At 41.7% G+C, this 11952-nt stretch overlaps 1 pseudogene; it reads left to right on the forward strand.

Moving 5' to 3' along the window:
- LOC121136357 overlaps positions 1-350 on the forward strand; it is a 26634-nt pseudogene extending 26284 nt beyond the window's left edge.
- The last annotated feature ends 11602 nt before the right edge of the window (positions 351-11952 follow it).

The following is an 11952-nucleotide window of genomic DNA, read 5'->3' on the forward strand; positions in this document are numbered from 1 at the left end:
AGATTCACACTGCTCTTACCAACTGCCTCATCCCAAAGAAGGTCATCTAGTTTTAACCTGGCCTCTGGTTGGGGAGTCAGAATGGCTGGTGGGAGCCGTTTACTTGCAGAGCAGAAACTGGCAGCTTGGGTGTAAAGCAGAACTGACAGAACTAGAAATGCACACGTGCTCTGACCCTGCTAATTTGTAAACTAAGAGAAAAGTCCCATTTAAGACAGTTTCCCTTCTATCTTTTCCTGTTTCCATTTCAAACCTGGGTTTTTGAGAAAACTGCTTCACCAAACAGTATTGCTGTTGACATATGATCTAGGAACCCTACTTGGAAAACTTTGATTAAAAAGTAAGAACTTCTCAGTGTTCAGAAACAAAAACATCATTTGGTCATTATGTGAAGTGTTGTAATATTGACTAGAAAATGCTCCCAAGAGCAGCCAGGAGAAGTTTGTGCCCAGTGTGCTTGGATACCAGTGTGAGAATGAATCTTCACAGCAGTGTGGGTCATAGTTGTCCCAACTTGGAAACAGCCCCGATGTCTGTTCATGGTCATATGTATAAGAAGTTTACATTCAGCAGTAAAAAGGATCTGAACTGGAACCACTCACAACACAGCCGAATTTACTGTGTTGAACAGAATGAATAAGACATAAAATGTGTACTCTGTGGTTCCATTTCCACAAAGCACAAATCTAAGCACACTCAGGATACATACCAAGTGGCTCCCCTATGAAGAAGCAAGAAAGAAACCAGGCCTGGGGTGGGGATCTGTAATCTCAACTGCCCAGGGCTGATCATAAGTTCAGGAAGCTTATTGAGACCCTGTCATCAGATATTTTAAAAGTCAAAAGTGGCCAAGTTCAGGGTAGAGTGCTTGTCTAGTATGAATGGTGCCTTGGGATCAGTCCCTGGGACAGCAAACTATAAATTCAAATGAAAAAATAAATGCAAGGAGTTTGCTATTCAAGGCTGAATAGAGATTTAGGACTCACTGTGAGTGCACTCATAGCCCTTGAGTTCTCAGGTACTTTGATTGGCAGATTAACAGGTCACATTATTCTTTGTGACCAGATCCCCTTGAACTTGTAGGAACTCTTAATCTGAAGTTTAGACATAGAGGCTCATAAGTCTAATCCCTGTATTCAAGAGGATCACAGAGTCAGAGCCAATGTAGACTTGACAGTGAGCTCCAGGATAGCCTGGGGTACAAGGCAAGATGCTACACCAAAGTCAACAGTAATGGTAGTAAAAGTCACTTGAGCCATAGAATTCCAGTGTACTAGTTTACAGAAACAACGCTGTTCACTTTCTTTGCAGATTGAACACTACTCAGTGTAGAGCCCTTATGTGCCTCCAGAGTCTTGTGTCTCTCCTGGACATGGACCATCTTGGAGGAGCCCCAGCAATTCAGACACTTGCACAGCACCTGATGCAAATTCTTTTTTCTCAGCCTGGTAAATATTTAGACATTACTGTGAAAGACATAGTAATGAAATTTATTAGTAATAGTAATGAAAGACATTACAACTTAGACATAGCAGAACGTTGAAGGATAGTGACTTGAACTCTATAGATGGAGTATTATCTTATTTATCCTGCAGAAACCTTTCCCCGACTCAATCAGCCATGTATTATCGTTGCCAATGACAATCAAGGGGTGACAGTAGGTTTGTGTGTGTGTGTGTGTGTGTGTGTGTGTGTGTGTATTTTAAAATTAATGTCAATCTGGGCACTGATGACCTATGCCTTTAAACCAGCCCTTGGGAGGCAGAGACAGGCAGATCTCAGTGAGTTGCAGTACAGCCAGGGATACACAGACAAGCCCTGTTTTTTTTTATTTTTAAAGATAAAAAAATCCTGTCTGAAAAATGAACAGAATAAGAAATTAATGTCAAGCCAATTAAAATAAGTCATATGTATCAGGTTCTTATTAGGATATTTGAGTAGTTGTTGTATTCTTTTTTAGGATTTTATACATGAATACTGTATCTGCTTTGTTTCTATACCCCAAGACCTCCTGTCTTCCCCTTATCACCCTCTCTTGAATTCATGATCCCTTCTATGGTTATTCCTATTGCAAACACACCAAGAACATAGACACACAACCCTCCCATTACAAACACACCAAGAACATAGGCACACAACCCTCCCATTACAAACACACCAAGAACATAGGCACACAACCCTCCCATTACAAACACACCAAGAACATAGGCACACAACCCTCCCATTACAAACACACCAAGAACATAGGCACACAACCTGCCTGCACCCCCCCCCAGTACTGGAGTTAAAGGTGTGTACCACTGCGCCCAGCTTCTTGAGGGTATCATGCTGGCCCTGTCGTTGTGGTTTTCAGTGTTTACAGCTCACTAGGGCCGTGGATAACATTTCTCCCTCAGCAGCTTGCATGGCACCCTCAGCACTGTGAGAGCCAGCCTTCAGGACAGAGGCTTCCTGGTGTCTTCTGCTAAGAGCATTCTGGTCTCCCACCTCCCCTCTATCACATGACACAGGACCTAACACTTGGATGTGACTTCCACAACCCCTTTCAGAAGACAACCTTGTATGTCTTTTAACACAGAGTATACAGAATGGGCTAGTTTACTAACTGTACTTTGTCATACACTGGTATCCCCTTTAATGCCTGCAAACTAAAGTTAGGACTCCTTTGTCCAGTATGTACAATATATACATTATAGCAAGGCTAAACGAAATGTATATACGGGGTGATGGGTAAGCTAAAACTGTCTAGCACACTAATGGAATCTTTTTGCAGTTTCTTCCCCCCCCTCAATCCATTGAACAAGTACACCTGGTACTGCTCTCAGAGGTGGGTTAGCAATTCTACTTCTAAACATAGTATCTCCAGTTTTTCAAAATCCATTTACACAAAGTTTTATTCTACTACTTCTACTTTAAATGTATCATACACTTTTGCAATGGTTATTATCTGAGGTATCTTCTAAATGTAACCATCTGGGCTTTGACCCACTTTCTTCTTTTCACCTTTCTCTCTGCCTTCAAACCAGTAGAGAAATACAGGTACATACATTGCATAGAAGCTGCAACAAATTCATATCCCAAAATCATTTACAGAGCAACCTTCCTTATAAATTTTAACAGTGTACAGAATGTGTTAATTTTACAGCTTTGTCATATATCGGCAACCTCTTTAACATTCAGAGACTAGAAGATGAAATTTTTAGACATATTTGTCCATTATATAGACAGCAAAATAAAATGCAAATATATAGAAATGGCATCTGAGAGGTCCCATATGAAAACACTAGTACACGACCTTGCTGCCTCTCAGCACTTCCTCCAGAGCACTGAGCAAGGACAGATGGAACTGCTCACAGAGGGATTTATAATTCCACCCCAAAGGCAGCGTTTCGTGAATTTTAGCAAAAAGATATTTACAAAGTATTGTTTTACTACCTCTACATTTAACATACGTTGTAGCCCCCATTTTTTTTAAATCTGAAGTTTAAAATTTCCCAGGAGTCCTATCATTTATTATTTGGTAAATCTAGCTCTAGGTACAAAAGCCAATAATTAAAATAAAAATTAAATGTAATGTTTGCAAAAATGGCTTTTACCAAAATTCATCTACAGTCATTTTCCTCTAAGTCTTACAGTCTAAGCTCTTCTGTGTGAAATGACTGTTTCGTGGAACTGAGAGTAACATGTATAAAAAGTTAAATAAAAAATATGAAAAAAAACTGGAAAAAAAGGGGATTGTGTAATAGAATGCTGCTAAAATTCGGAAACTGACCACTAGAGGGAGCTAGCCTGCTACTAAAGAAACTGAACTAACATTCTTTTTTCTGTGCTTAGCATGCATGAAAACTGTAATGAAATTGGAAAAGCATTTTTTTCCCTAAAAGGCAGGCCTTTTGTTTCCTTGAAAAAAAAACCACATAACAAGCATGTCCAATATCTGGGAAGTGACAGACGCATCCTTTGAACAAAAGAATCGTTTGTGCCAATCCTTTTCCATTTGCCTGAGGAAGGAGATGGAGGTCCGGGTTGGCAGGAAGGTGAAGCCTCAGGAAGTACCTGAATAATGAACTTTAAGACTGATTACATAGTGCACTGGACATAAAATTGTAAACAAGAACGTGACCTGAGCAGCGATTTATTGAATCTGTGAGGAAAACAGTATGGAGATTCTCCAAATTGAGTCTCCTAGACTTATTGGGTGCCATCCCCTCCTCTCCATCCATGAGCCATGGATAGATCTTTCTACAAAGGAAAAATTACAGCCTCCTGGGATGCTCTCTTCCAGTCCTGGGAGTCCCTTTCGTTATGGCTTAGTGTAAATCTCTATGTTGCTTTAGAAATTTCCAAAAGGTCATTATCTGTCATCTCTCTTCATTTATCTCACTGGTTCTCAATCTTTCTAATGCTGCAACCCTTTAATGCAGTTTCCCATGTTGTGATGACCCCAACTAAGAAATTATTTTCATTGCTACTTCATGACTGTAATTTTGCTACTGTTACAGACCAGAGTGCAAATTCCCTGCATGCAGGATATCTGATATGCAGTCCCTGTGAAAGGGTCATTTGACCCCTCAATAGGTCATCACCCACAGGCTGAAAACGGCTGATTTATCGGTTTTGGAGACAGGTCTTGTTTGGAGACAGGCTTAGGCTGTCCTGAAACTCCCTATGTAGACCAGGCTTCTCTTGAAATTGCTGTGATCTGCCTGCTTCTGCCTGTTAAGTCTAGGGTTATAGATATGTGCCATCACACCTGCTAGATTTGTTTTTAAAATGTTGTTATTAAAGTAATATGTGGTGACACATTACCTGTAATCCCAGCACTTGGGAAGTAGAGGCAGGAGGATCAGGAAGAAGTTCAAGGTTACCTTCTGTTCCATAAGAGTTTGAGGCCAGCTGTGTCAGAAACAAAATGGTCAGCCAGGGAGTATAGTGCTGGAAGGATAGGAATGCATCATGGTGTTTGATGATGCTGTATATTAAAATGAGCATGTTCTATTTGTCCGTATGGGCCTTGTGCATGTGTGGGCATTTCTGAAACACGCTTAGAGAGGGTGAGGATGTGTTGTATCAGGGAGTTTGTGGATAGCATATCTTTCTTATGGCCAGTCCTGTCTTTGCCAAGCACACATTCCTTTTTGCTCGGTAGAGTCCTGTAGGATCAATCCCCATTACCTCTTTGGTTGGAGGCATTAGGTTCCCTGAGTATTTAAGTGAGTTTGACAAGGTTGCAGTTTATCTCCAGAAAGGTTTTAGTCCTTTAGTGCTAATTGTCTTGAAAGGTAGAGGCTATACTCATGTAAGTTTAATGTACTTGATGTAGAGTGAAGAGAGTCACCTACATCTTTTGAGAATATTGATAACCAAAAATAAATTAAAAAATAAAGCCAGATCTACCAGTTCAGGTGTGAGAAGAATAATCATGGATTTAAATATGGTTCAGGGACATTGTTAGCATTCAGGCACATCTTGACCCTGCCCCATGGGGACCTCTCAGAGCCATCCCCTGGCTTAGTACATAGGTGCAAATGTTCCTTTAAGAGACAAGTTCTCCCTACTGCTGCTCTCCCTTTCTGTAATTTCTCAGAGGAGGCAGGCAGATCTCTATCTCTCTGTCTCTGTCTCTGTCTCTGTCTCTCTGTCTCTCTCTCTGTCTCTGTCTCTGTCTCTGTCTCTGTCTCTGTCTCTGTCTCTCTGTCTGTGTCTCTGTGTCTCTGTCTCTGTCTCTGTCTCTGTCTCTGTCTCTCTCTCTCTCTCTCTCTCTCTCTCTCTCTCTCTCTCTCTCTCTCTCGCACCAGCACACAGTATCCAAGAATTCTTGACATGGGCATTAGGATTGATTGGAAGCTGCCATAGGATGATTTTCATTGCCCTTAAGTTTCTGGATGCCATTCTTTACCATTTGCCATTTTAACATGAAGAATTTGGGAATCTTAGGAAATGGTGAAAATTCATTTAGAAATGAATTTATCGCCGGGCGTTGGTGGCGCACGCCTTTAATCCCGGCACTCGGGAGGCAGAGGCAGGCGGATCTCTGTAAGTTCGAGGCCAGGCTGGACCGATAGCCTCTAAAACAGAGAAACCCTGTCTCGTAAAACCAAAAAAAAAAAAAAAAAAAAAAAGAAATGAATTTATCAAGATGTGAATCCAAGTGTTTTGGTTGTTGTAGTTGTTTTTGTTTTCTCTAAATGCTTTATTTTTCATACAAATGATGCCCTTTCAGGAGAAGGGGATGTGTGTATTTTGAGTGTCTAATGAATCTACCACTAAGATAGCAGTGCGGATGAGGGGGGAGGGAGTGTCTAGGAGGGGCCCTTGAAACCCTGCAGCTTGGAAATGTGGGGGTATACAGCATCTGAAGTGGGAGGAGGAGGAAAAAGAAGAACAGGAAGAAGAGGAGGTGGAGGAGGAAGAGAAGGAAGGAGCAAGAGCAGGATAGGAGAAGGAGAGACAGTGGAGCGCCAGAAGGAGGACATGCGCCTGAGAATGCAAGGCAGAGGCCAGAAGGAGGACATGTGCCTGAGAATGGAAGGCAGAGGCCAGAAGGAGGACATGCGCCTGAGAATGGAAGGCACCCCGGGAAGACAGCTCTAGCAGACACGTTATTTCAAAGATGACTTTGGCTACTGTTCCGCTGGAGGCAGTCTCTTCCAATCTGTGTTTGAACGCTTCTGCATCCTGGTGAAATCAAGCTGCTCATTCATTTGTTGGCTCTAAAACTGGCTTATTGCAAGTGTTCAAACAAGCTAATTCGGGGCACTCTGAGGGCGTTCTAATTTGACCCTTGTACTCCTAAGTCTTGCCAGGTTATTTGGACTCACACACTAAGAAGCATACAGAAGGAAGATGTATGGGCATACTACAGAGAGTCAGGTGGCGTTCCAGAATGAATTAATTTTCCTTTGCCTCTCGAGAATATGAATTTCCCTTCTGGCCAATTACAGAAGAAAAGAGCCTTTAACCTAAAATGTTCCCCCAAGTACAGAGACAGAACTAAGTTGAAACCCAAATCACCTGTGCAGTGGCAAGGACAGAATCTTCAGATGAAAGTAGGGACTAGGTCAACAGAAGGAGTCCCGCCCTGGCTCAAATTCCTGCAGCTCCTTTAGCTCCTAGGGCTGATAAGCCAGCGGTCACCACTGGCCCACACTGTCACCCAATTAGCTCCACATGTATAAGTTCCACAGAAGAAGAACAGCATGAAAATCCAAGGAATATGTCTCCTCCTAAAGATACTAGGCTCATAATCATCAAACCCAATGAGAGTGACTTGTTAGAACTGCCAGATAAAAATTCAGAAGAATTAATATGACGATGCACAAATGACTCAAAGAGGACATGATTATATTCCAACAACAACAAAAAGCTTAATGAAAGAAGAAAGTCAATGTAAAAATGTGAAAGTAGAATTCAATGAGGATACAGAATTACTGTAGAAATGCCAAATTTAAAAAAGCTGGAAATGAAAAATCCAATAAGCCAAGTAAAAACTCCACCAGTAGAATGGATCAGATGGCAAAGAGTGTTGGGCCTGAAGGCAAGGTAGAATAATCAGATTATTCAGTAAATGTCAATGATGAATTGAAAACACTTGAAAAGAACATGTAAGATCTCTGGGACACTATGGAAAGTTGAGATTCTGAGCAGAGCAAGTGAAATATAGTGAAGGAACAAAGAACATTTTCTATAGAATCACAGAAGAAAACTTCGCAAACCTAGAGAAAGAGATGCCCATCTAGGTACAAGAGGCCAACAGAACTCTACATAGACAGGACCAGAAAGGAAATTGCCCACAACAGATGATGACCTCTGACCTAGGAACCAGCAGCTGTAGCAAGGAAGAGAGTGGCTTCACCACTCCTGCCTCTCCCCCACCTCAGGGCTGTGACAAGGAGGAAGAAGCTTGAGCCAGCCTCACTGAGTTCATGTGTTCATCTAGCTGGAGAAATATAAGAGGCTGAATAGAAGAGCTCTAGGATATGGATGTGAAATAGATGAAAGGGAATGAATGATAATCGTGAGGAGCTAATTATGTTAACATCTCCTAGCAACAATACTGTCCCCAACATTTACGTTAGCCAAACAACTGATACAAAGGGATGAACTCTTTCCACACTGATTTAGACCTTGGTAATGTCTGACTTTCATCTTTTCTTAGTTTTGAACGTATGTGATTGCCTAACACTTGCTCTGAACAGGTGACAATAGACCTTCAAAGGGTATATTTGTAATTTTGCTATTCAGTATGGGATGGTGGTTCAGGACATTGTACTGTCCTGTGTCTGTAAAAGGTTTCATTATGTAGATGATAAGTCACTAACTTCTGAGTGTTTGCAAACCAGGAATCCCATTTAAGTGTTGCTCCTGAAAGATCAAGCATGGGAGCTTAGTTCACAGAGGATACAAAGGTCAGATGTAGCTGTGGACTTTCTGGTTGGGTAAGGCACAAGTGATAGCAACTAAGGTGTTTGTGAGAATTCTACAACAGCTTGGGCCTGTACATGCTAAGGAATGAACAAAGATATCTTGTGAAGAATGCAAACAGATGCTCCCAGAAGGTTTAAGACTGTTGAGACTCCAAGTGATAGGGGGGTCATCTCCTTAAAGCTTTTGATCAGACGTCACAGAAGACCCAAAACCAATAAAGGTCAATGCCACTGCTCTTGGGTGTTTTATTTTCAGAGCTAGATCGTAAGATCCTATTGCTGAATGCATCATATGCTTTGGTTGCAGGACTTGGGTAAATAAAGCTTGTCTCCACCCTATGAACTATCTCATATGTATCATGAGTTGATACTAAGACTGCCCAGGAGAGTTAAGGTAAAATTCCTAGTAGGTTGCAAATCTTGCATGTTTCATAATTGAAGTATAAGGAGAGATCTGCCAGCTCATGCAACAGTGACACAGAGTAGTTAGTTATAGATGGAGCCAACTTTCTGATGTGGTCTGAAGTCCACTCTACCAGGGAAAATTCAAATCTGATATTGGGAACTTGGGCAAAATCTGTTACTAGGGAATTCCAAGGCTCCTATGCAGAAACAACTGATATTGCACTGTCTTTCTTAAATGTTGTAGCAGCTAGGGTGCATCCTAATATTTTAATTTACTGTTATAACCTATCCTATGTACATTTGGATATTTTTCCAGTTTCCCTTTTCATTTATGTTCTGGGAGGAATGCCCCAGATCTCACCAACAGTGGTGTTCCAGAGACAATGAATGACCTGATAACATGACAATAACTAACTTGGAGGAGGAAAGGCGTCATTTCAGTTTATACCGGAAGCCAAAGCAGGAGCTGAAGACTGGAAGTTTACGGTAGGCAGTCAGGAAGAGACCATGGAAGCTGGCCACTGTTTACTGATTCTTTCCTAGGCTCACGTTCAGGCAAACTTCAAATTGACATAATTAACAAAAGAACAAAAGGAGTTCTAGGACCATTGAGGGCTAAAGGATTAAAAAATTAAAATGTTGAAAATGTTACATCAGTTCCTAACTGAAGGAGACTCATCTGACAGCAAGGAATAGGGAAGGCAAAACTGGGCCAAAGGGCAGAAAATGGGGCAGGCAACATGGGGCATGATGGCTTTGTGTGTCATCAGGCACACCACGATGAAACGATTCGCATGTCCTCTCGTGCACATGTTTCCACTGAGAAAGTTACAAAGAAGTAACTCTTGCCACTGCTTCTGGAGTCACTAAAGTCATCTTCTGTGCCTGGTGGTGCTAACCCCCTACCCCCACCTCACCCTTGTAGATAGCAATGGGGGTTAGGTGGCATTTGCCTCAGAAGTAAAGTCAGGCAAAGGGTAATGTGACTGGCAGGTTTTAGGAATGTGCACGTGTAGACTCAACCTGTGCAGTCTCAAGGGTTCCTAAGCAAATGCTGCTTGGCTATTCAGTGCCTCTGTTGTTTGAAGGCTACAATAGGCTGAGATAGTTCAGGGATCAGGTTTTCACATAGGCAGTTAAGCATGTTTACAATGCCTGATCTGTCACAGTTGTCTGACTTATGCTGTCCCAGTGGTAGGATTGTCTGTAAGAAGCGTTGCTAGGTGATGGTGGGATGGAATACTCGTGATACTGGGATTCTACCCTACAGGGCTTGCCTGTAGGTGCTCTGCCGTAGTCGTGAGTGCTGGTGGCAAAACTTACCTGCTGTTTTATTCATATCAGCATCACTGTGTTTTCTCTGAGGGGGAACAAAAGCTCACAGGGGGGAGGGCAGGGGGGGAGGGGAGTGGGTAGGGAGCTCCAAAATGAAGAAATTCTTGACCTTCTTCGGTCAAGGACAGTCTTCTTCCGGCGCATCCACCAGCGAGAGTCCTCGGTTTCCGAACAGGGCTTCTAGTGGCTGCCCCACCGCACAGCTGCCAAAGTATAAAGCTCGCAGGCAGTTCCACCAGTACGTGTGCGTGGGTGATATTACAGAAGTTCAGTTCCGACTCGAGACTTTCAGAAATGGTGCTAATGACCTAGACAGGAACAACAGGTAACTGGGGCTGGGAGTCAGTGTCAAGGGGCGGGCTGGGAGGCACATGGAGAAAGAAAAGTCAACTTCCCTAACTAGCCTGGAGAACCAGGGTGAGGAAGGGACTGCCATGACTTCCAGTGGTGGTGTCTAGAGTGTTGATCTTTGTCATGAGGCCGTCTTGATAACCAAAGGTGGCAATCTCTGTGCTTGGCAGTTATTGTACTGTTCCCAGACACTTGGAATTCTCAGTCTTTGATGTCCAACACTCCTCTTTTCTGTGACTGCTTGATGCAATTGTTTCTCACCCAGGCACCTCATGCTCAGCCATTTGTCCTTATTTCTTCTTTCAATCCCCCAAAGAAACTCAGTTCGAATTAATAGGCAACCTTTCGAGTTGGGATCTGAGTACCCATATGAAGAATACAGAGACTTAAGGTGGACTCCTCCAACACTAACTTCACTCTCTGGAGTCATTTTCAAATAGGGTCCTCAAATTGGGTTTCAGGATTGTGGGAGCTTTGGTCTTATCTTGTGGCCTAGGGTGGCCACACAGTCTGCTTCCTCATCAGCGCCACCCAACCTTTCTATGTCTCTGAGTTTTTCATCTGTCTGAAAACTATACTGTGACTTCAGTGTTTTCCCTCATCTCTTTCCCATAGACTCATTTGTTTTCTTTGTTTTTCTCAATCTGGCCATCAAAAATTTACTTCTAATATGCCATCCTTGTAACATGGCTCCTTCCTTTTTTTCTTATCTGTGGTTTCTGCCATGAACACATGCAGAAATATTAATAAATATTTAGTGGCAATAAAACAGTTCTTGGGAAGAGTAAGTTTACTCATATTTTACACATAATAACTTCTTATATCCTATTTGTGCCTGTATATTGATATATCCCACAGCACGTAAGTAAAGGCAGCTTTTAATAGAAACTGTAGATTCTATTACTATTGTACACGTGCAGTTTTATTATACAGAAATAATTAAACACTGCCATTTTAGTTGAATTTTCCTGAAGATCAGATAACAAATGTTATTCACTAATTCAAGATTTCCTTTCTTTTAAGAACATTTTTCTTAAAAATATTTAATAATGACTGCAGTCATGAGAGAAGGAAAACATGAATAGAAAAGCAAAGAACTTGGCTCTGTGAAGTCAAGAAAAGTGAAACATAGAAATGAGAAAATAACTATGAGCTTTATAAAAGTGGTGTGGTGTATTTTCACTTTGGAAAATTTTGGACAGCAAGGTCACATATATCACCTCTCATTGTGCTTGATAAACTCTGAATAATTAATGTAAGTCCATATACAAATACCAACCATTGGAGAATCTAATTTGCATATCTCTATGACATCATTAGTCTGTCTTGGAGAATTGCGCAGTGTTATGTGTAATTCTTACTGGCCATTGCCATATTTATATTTCTGGTAAGTTTAGTATTTCATCCTCAATGGTTATCAGTTATTTGCCATGAA

This window comes from Mesocricetus auratus, unplaced genomic scaffold (genome assembly GCF_017639785.1).
Source record: "Mesocricetus auratus isolate SY011 unplaced genomic scaffold, BCM_Maur_2.0 Super-Scaffold_100066, whole genome shotgun sequence".
NCBI lineage: Eukaryota > Metazoa > Chordata > Mammalia > Rodentia > Cricetidae > Mesocricetus > Mesocricetus auratus.